This window comes from Platalea leucorodia (genome assembly GCF_965183815.1).
Source record: "Platalea leucorodia genome assembly, chromosome: 6".
NCBI classification, from domain to species: domain Eukaryota; kingdom Metazoa; phylum Chordata; class Aves; order Pelecaniformes; family Threskiornithidae; genus Platalea; species Platalea leucorodia.
This window is the reverse complement of record NC_138828.1, coordinates 32151274-32159716: the sequence shown is the minus strand read 5'-3', so window position 1 is coordinate 32159716 and position 8443 is coordinate 32151274.

Genomic DNA, 8443 nt, shown 5'->3' with positions numbered 1-8443 from the left:
ACTATTAGGAAAGCAGCAAGACTGCACATCCCCCTGGATGCCCACAGAAAGAGAAAGAAATAAGAGGACGTTTGTGATATCAAGCAGTATTGATTAAAACTAGATCTTAGTTATTTATTAACTGCAATCATACATATTTTATATTTATATATACATATTTTTGTAGCCTTCAAATAAGTCATATGGCTCGATTTTCAACCAGAAATGAATTACATAACTCCCTGGAAAATAGGGCTTCTAATTTTAAAAATTTTTCCTCTTCTTTTTTAGTTATATATTTAGTTATTTAATTATTGTTGGACTGACTGAATTCATACTTATTCGCTTAGACATATACCCACATAAACTGGCAATCAGGAAGACAACTTCTACAAAACGCTATCTTTTACCCACATGGAAAAGGGAACCCCTCTGGTTTTATATTTCAGTGGCAAAAATTAAAATTAAAAAATCTGAAACCCTTGCTTTGTGCATAATATAACACTCTGGTATACTCCGAGCTGAAAGTGGCCCAGGATGCTTGCTGACCCTCTTCCTCATTAGCTGGTAGGACCCAATGTTTTGAATTGTCACCTCTTCCAAATCCTGTTCTCCATCCTGAAACACTCTAACCACATGGCATTGCGAAGACAAACATAAGAGAGGATTCCTCCACAGGATGACATGGTTAATTGTAAAGCATGGCACAAAGCAAGAAAACCTTTGCCATACATTATCAGTGAACTTTTTTCCTCAGTGTCTCTGCTTTTATATATAAACCATTTACAGCACATAGAGGGAACCCGCTTCAAGCTCTTTTTAATCACAGCTGATTGGAAAACAGAATGCAGAAGAAGAGAGGCAATTCAGTTAGAGGGAAGCACAGAGAATCTAGCCTCAGAAAGGTAAATATATGCCCTGCGCATGGGTACATAAAGCAAAGGTGTCCAACAAGGAGAACCTGTGATGCAGGCTCTGACAAAATGACAGATACCAGGTGAATCGGCTAGGGGTGACACCCCACACACAGTGCTGCTACGTCTTTGCTTGGGGCAGCAGCACTTAGTTGAGAGAGTCTACCCTCTTGACACAGAGAAAGAAAGTCCTGACATAAAGTAATGTTCCACGTCATGGAAGATTTGCCCCTAAATCAAAGTAAATTAAGCTGGACTCTCATTAAATGTAAGCTATGAATGCTAGGAAACACCCAGTAGGCTGAATTATTGCAAGCGTCCTTGCAGTCTCATTTATATCATACTCATTACCCTGTAACAGAAGCTTACTGCAGATATGACAGTAGAAATACTCAGGTTTTAACTCATTAACACTATATTCAGGAAAACAAAACAGAAGCCTCTATGAACCCAAAATATTTCATATATTTAAAGGCATCTAGTCTTCTCTTAATTCTTTCTTTGAATACAATACTATAAAGAAGCACCAAACACTTTTAGAAGTCATTTTACTTGCCTATTGAGTAGAAAGAGAACATTTAGGCAGAAGTTCCTACAATTCTTTGATTTTTTCCATAAGAAATTTTACTGTTAAGAAAATCAGATGGCAACAGATACGAAATAGGTATACAAACTGTTTTCATAATATGTATTTGCCTTGTTGCAAAAAGAATAAATAAAAAAATCTTCCATCACCACACATCAGGAACTTTGCTTGAAATGATTTTCAATATTATTTGATGTAATGGAGCCTTCACTAGGAGCAGAGGGATTTTCAAGGCCTGGAAGAGGCATATTGATTTTTCCCAGTTCTGTGGGAAATTGACAGTTCATTCATAAGATCCTCTGTGTGTGCTGAAATACTTATTCTAAATGCTGTCCAGAGGAAAGCGACTGGGATGTTGAAAAATTAGCTGAAGAATCTGATGTGGAGATTGATGCATATTAAAATAAATGAATACTGCTACTGCCATTTGCCTCATTTATTTTATACAGCTAAAGGAGTGGAATCTGACTGTTTTTAGCATCTCCGCAAATCAGGCCATCTGGAGGTTATATGAGATCACACTGAGTCAGAGTTTGATACCAAATCAAGCACCCCTGACTGCAAGCCTCCGTGTTAGTGACATTTTTGAATGCCAGAGTAAGGAGAAGGCTGGACTGCTCTAGATCTTTGTGTACATTACAGAAGCAGCTACACATAGCACTGTGCCAACAGTGACATCCACCCACACCAACCCTTATACCTGTACAAAGTTCTGCTGAAATCAGTGGAAATCTATATCCACTGTGATCCACGACAGAGGATATGTTTTGGCAGGGGCAGCAGCACAATCACAAAAAATGGGATGTTTTCCAAACTTGCACAATAGCACAATGAAAAAAAAACAAATTAGGCCTCAAACCAGTAAAGAATAATCTATGTTTTCCTGGATTTTGCACTGTAAAACCATAGTGGAATGCAATTCAGTACATTGGTAAAAATAGATAAGCTTTTTTGGTTTGATTCTTTCTTTATTGCATTGCAACAATATTTGCTAATTTTTAATGGGAAAAAAAGGATAGAAACTGGTACAAGAGTATAAAGTCACTATGAAATGCTAGCTAATGAAAAAGTCAGATATTTAGAAGAGTTAAAAAAATTACCATCCTGGAATGCACTTTAATGGTTAATGCTGACAGCGACTTCTGGGTCATCACTAACAGACCCGGGTTACTTCATGAGCTGTTCAGCTCCTTGCTCCTGCCTACATCAATAAAACAATTACAGTCCTGTTGACAGGCTACTAGCCATGCATTTGAGAAACGTGCTGCATATTTTGGGCAAAGCAAAGTATGAAGGCTGATTCTATCCTACAGCACTACAGTTTAAGATTGGAATTCCCTAACTGGCAGAATTAGGTCAGATTTCTTCGGGTCAAAAATATGCTCTCTCACCTCCAGTTTTAAGTGGAAGCAAAACATTATATTCTAAATGCTTATAGCAAATCTTCACAGCTTACTGCCCTTGGTTAATGGAGTATAAACTGTTGAAGTACCTAGACTGAGCATTTAACAATACATCATCTTCTTGCTCCAAATGTATAACTTGTAGTAGCCCTGGTGCCAAAACCAGTTTATAATGCACTTTCAACAAGAACCCTATTTGTAGGAATGCGGCTCAAAAGAAAAGGAAGTGTTGTTTCACTAACTGTAAGACGAAGTTTCTTATCCTCTACTAATCATTAACTTTGCATCTTAGAGAGTTTAAGGAATAAATTAAAGTTTGCTAATAAGTACTTCAGGATTATTGTAATCTATGGAACTAGGCCTTAGAGTGTTCTTTAAGAACAGATTACAAATATACTTTCAAACTCCTGTCCACTGGAGAGGACAGAGAAGTTTCTTACATTTTTCTTCTTTCCACTCCCCACACACAAAAAACCCAACGACCCCTCCCCCCACAAACCAAACAACCTTCTCCCCCACATTTTCCATTTGAAAATTATCCTACATCTATTGGACTACCTGATAATTTTTTTTTCCCAAAAAACAGGTTTTCTGGGTTCCTATTTGGAAAAAAAAGCCTTTCTTCCCCAGTATAGCTCATGCTTGCTTTCCCTGTGTGCCTATTACATCATACACTGTAGTTGAATATGTACATACATAATAAATACACCAAAGACTTTATCATTGAGAGACTGCCTTATTGAATTAAGGTAGCATGTGTACCTTCAAATTCAATGTTACAGAACATGGATCTGTTGCCTTTACTAAGAAAACTTCATCAACGTGCAAGAAGGCGGGTGCAACTAGGACCAATGATAACTTTTTTTCACACATACAAATATTCATAAAATGTTTCACTTTTAGAAGTATTCTGTTGGGGCTGCCTGTACTCCAGGTGCCATTCACATGCATCAGCTTTTCTCTGATTGGGACACTAAAGATTCAAAATTAACTCTTCATACTTTGAGATAGATGTGCCGCCAGGTAAAATTTGCTATGACAATTCAATCAAGGTGGGAGACTGGTAAATACATTTACCAAAGTCATCTTTCACGCAGAAGGAAAGTATGTAAGCTGCACTTGATAGCTCCAATAGCATTCACGAAGTACGTTGACAGCAAACACAAGAAGTCACACAATCACAATTAGTTTTTTCTAGTTCTTGTGCCCTTATGCTTCTTCAATCTTTTATAAACTAGAAACATCAAATAGCTTAAAACAATAACATATTTACAAACACCTAGTTCTGGCAAAACAAATGCTTAGGAGAAAGGAAACAGCTTCATCCATATTCCTCCTCTATTTCTTTCTGGATAACCAATGATACAGCCTGCCACAAAGTTAGGAGGGAAGGAAGGGCAGGGAAAATTTTCATTCCAAGAATGACCTCTACAAATCTGAAGCAAGTCCCCTGGAGCCAGCAGAGTTACTATATTTTTATATGCATTTTGGAAGACTGGGGTTACATCTGCTGAAAGAGACACTGAGGAATTCAGGAATCCCAAGCTCACAACAATGCATCTATTTCATCAATATGTACATCACCGCCTTGCACTGTTACAAAACAGTTCTGTATTTTGCCCAAGACAAGTTCTGTTCTTGCCATTGTTCTATTTCTGGCAAGACCACTTGTGAAATGCTCTGTAAGTTATCTGTGCTACTAAGAAATTTAAAAAAAAAAAAAAAAAATCATTTGATCATTAAACGGGGTGTGGGGGGCAGAGGATGGACAGGCAGTAAACAGAATGCTTCCACTTCCACTGCAAGGGCATCTTCCCAATGCATTTTTTTAAAGATCAAACGCTACAGAATGCATTTGAAAATTGCATGGAACAAGCTTCACATTGATTTTTTTTTTTTTAACCACTGTGGCAAGGGAAAATTACATAACCAAAACTTCCTTGTGGATATCTGAAAACCAGCTGACATCAGAAAATGATCTTCTGCCCCTTTGAAAACAAACTATCAACAATGTGCAAAATTTAATAAACAGTCTATTTGTTGTCCCTTAAAGGTCAGTACACTTTTCCAACACTTTTCCTGTAACACACTTATATAACCTTATTCAGTTTTCTTTTCACTATCTTCCTGTAATTCAGAAGACTATTTAGAGTCCCATATGGTTGCCATCAAAACCGGCAGATGACAAGCAAATTAAAACACAAAATTATGACGTGTAATATGCTGATGTATCATAATCGCAGCATATCTCACAACTTAGAGTGAATCATCAGATAAAGCAAAGGTTTCTCTCTGAGGTGTCAATGCTTTCTATACATCTTTCCGATTAGGCTAGGGTCAGTGGAATCAAGTGTGGATTGAAATTCAGAGTTAAACAATAGTATATAGCCACAGTTTCCATTAAGTATAATAAAGCACAGAGAGTAATTTAAAACAGTTCTTGGAACTAAAAGTCAGCTTAGAACTGTCTTGCAAAAGTGGAAGGGGAAAGAAGGGGAAATGGTTCTTGCCTTCTGGGAAGCAGGGTGGCCTACTTTTACTTTTTGCACTGTACCTTTGACTTCATTCTACATGGAATGTAGGGGGAGGGCAGGGAGAAGGCATTGTTTGTTTGCTTTAACTACAGAAAAATGTTTTCTGCTACCTTATATTATGGCTGCAGCTCTCATCTAAATCAGATTACATTATGGTTTACCTAGACAAAGACATAAAGGCTCATAAAAAAGCACAGTCTATTCCACCAGCCTAGAAAGGTACCAAACATAACGTGCTGCTTTCACACAGGCATTATGTTAGTCAAGTTAAAGCCCAGTTGCGCACCCTGATGAACAACCAGCAGAAGAATGGCAGTTGAGCAAAGAAAAGGGAAGCATAATACCGAGTTCTAACTTTTGATTTAGATGTATTTGTGCCTATTTGGTCTCAGTTCCTAAATCTTACTTTGGTGAGTGCCAAACAAGCTTTCCTTTTCCACGAGAGCACTGTGATCTCATAGAATTTTTCTGAGCAAACACTTCGAGCCTATTTACCAAATTTAATACTGAATTTCCAAAAAAAATTAAGCTTGCAAATATACCTAGAACATTAATTATGCATACATTCAGCAGATAATATTGTCTTCTACAACAGCATGAAACACATAGTTAGACAAGAACACATTATCTGGGGTGGTGCAAGACTGAGAACTATCTCCTAAAGCGCATACCGTCACCTTTAGTTACAACCACATATACAGCATTAGAGTGCAACTTTCCCTTATTCATTATTCTTATAACTCAGTTGCGTTTTTTAAGGAAAGAAATAACAGACCAGCACAAAACAAACAAACAAAATGACAAAAAGGTCTGATAATTTATTTTGCCCACATTCTGTGGCCTATAAAGTCTCTGATTTTTTGCAATGTATTCAGTTTAAGTAGCATGTACAATCATTCCCCATATAATTTCAGCTGATCCATAATATTCCTCTGTTCAAGGCACTGACAATTTTCTTGTCAAAACCATTACTCTTCCAGCTCAGTTCTCTTTATTTATAGTCCGTTGTTTTATGATGCAGAATAGAGAGTATTTTCCCATTTGTTTACATTAAAATTTTAAAAGGTTGTGTTAAAACCACTATATAATAATGCTCAGGTAGAAGTTTCAACAAAGGTGTGCCACATATCTCCACGTTCGCAAGATCCCTGGAGAGTGTCATGGGGTTAATATGATCATTTCAATCTATTTACAATGACTACATTAGTGGCTATTTTTTATTATCACTTTCTGTGAACAGCCAACCGAACTTGCAATTTTCATCTACAGCTTTCCTGGCCCAGTTTCATGATAGACTATTGAAGGGTTTGCTACTAATTCAGTAAGAACAACATTAAAATGTATTCTACAAGAGTAACTGCCTATGTTTTCACTCCAAATCATGAGAGACATGGTAATAAATGCAGGCTTCCTCATAAAGAGATTACAATATTCTGAAGAAATGACTAAACCCTTATAAAGTGTTTTGTCTCTGTGGATTTCAAGAAGTTTAGCCAAGGACACAAATGAGACGATTAGCATTTTGCAAAAGGGGAATTCTGTAAGCAAGGGCCACACATCAAGCAAATGGCAGACTGGGCGATATACTCAGCTCTTCAGATTAGCATTCCAGCAGTATAAAGCCCCGTGGCCTAGCGAGATATCCTTTAACTCATTCAGTTACAACAGAGGAACATCTGCCGTCATGCAAAAGCTATGCTGCATCAGCCTCAACAACACAGGAATAAGAAAACGACTAGCCACAAAATACCTAAAAGATACCGCTTCTCCACTTGCACCATCCACACATTAACCTTCAGAGAATAAGATGAAGGAAATTACAGGGTATATAGCTTCTCATAGACTGACGGTCCCTGAAGGAGCAAGATAACACATTTATGTATATTTCACCATAATCTCCCTCTTTTAGTCCAAGGACAGAGCACACAAGCGTTTCTCACACTACTCTGTTCCCTGCTGAAAAACATCTGTGTTCACAGCAACATATGCCCAGGGGAATCAAAATGAAAAAACAGACACGTGAAAGAACCATGGCAAACTCAACCACTAAAAACTGAGCGAATAGTACAATAAAAACAGCTACTGTAGGGTCAGAATACTACAAAGCTTGCAACCACTCATCTCCCTCCACAGGTCAGTCGTAGGCCAAGTAAACATTGACATAAAACCACAGTCAACTTCACTCTAGCAGCTTACTTTCTCAATTCAGGAAAGGTATTTCAGCATAAAAGTGTAATTAATCAAAACTCCCATCCTTCCAAAACATCTTCTTCAGGCACCTTTACTTTCCAGGAACACAGACATGAGGTTAGCTATGAATACCTGCTAGCCACGTAACCACCCTCCTGTATCCTCACCAAGGTGACAATCACAAGCTAACTATTCGTTAGAAGGTTTCTCTCCTCTATTCTTCCCCACCTTCATCCATAAAACTTCAAGGTGTTTTTTTTTTCCCCCCCAATTCACCTTTCTGGTCCAAAGAAGCCCTTATACCCGATATGTACTCAACCCACCTTCAAAGCCCCTCAAAAACACATTCACCCTACTTGGGTTTGTGCATGTTTCTCCTTGCTAAATGGAACATGTCATGAAAAGAGGGGAGCTGTACATATAAGAGCCTTCACCCAACTTTAACGTTCTATGCAGTGATAAAACCTCATCACTTATGTGTTCGAGAGAATGCTCACCCCCTCCCTTTGTGGTTACAAAATTTGGCATATACATCTGAAACCAGCTGCTTCTCTTTCAAATCCAACACATTGAGAAGATGCTAGAAATACTATTATATGCAGGTTACATTTCACTATACAGTTCTGCCTACTCTACAGCCAGTGCTAGAATGGTGCAACAAGATACTGTGCAGTCAGGAGATCAAGCAGCACAGCCAGGAATCCCTGCAAATGCCCAACCAAGCCTCCCATGGGCTTGCACTTTAGGGATGGGTGGGAATACTGTTTCCTCCCTCCTCCATCCTATTGCTGCTACTACTACTACGTGGTAATAGCTAATCATAATAAACCCGTGCCA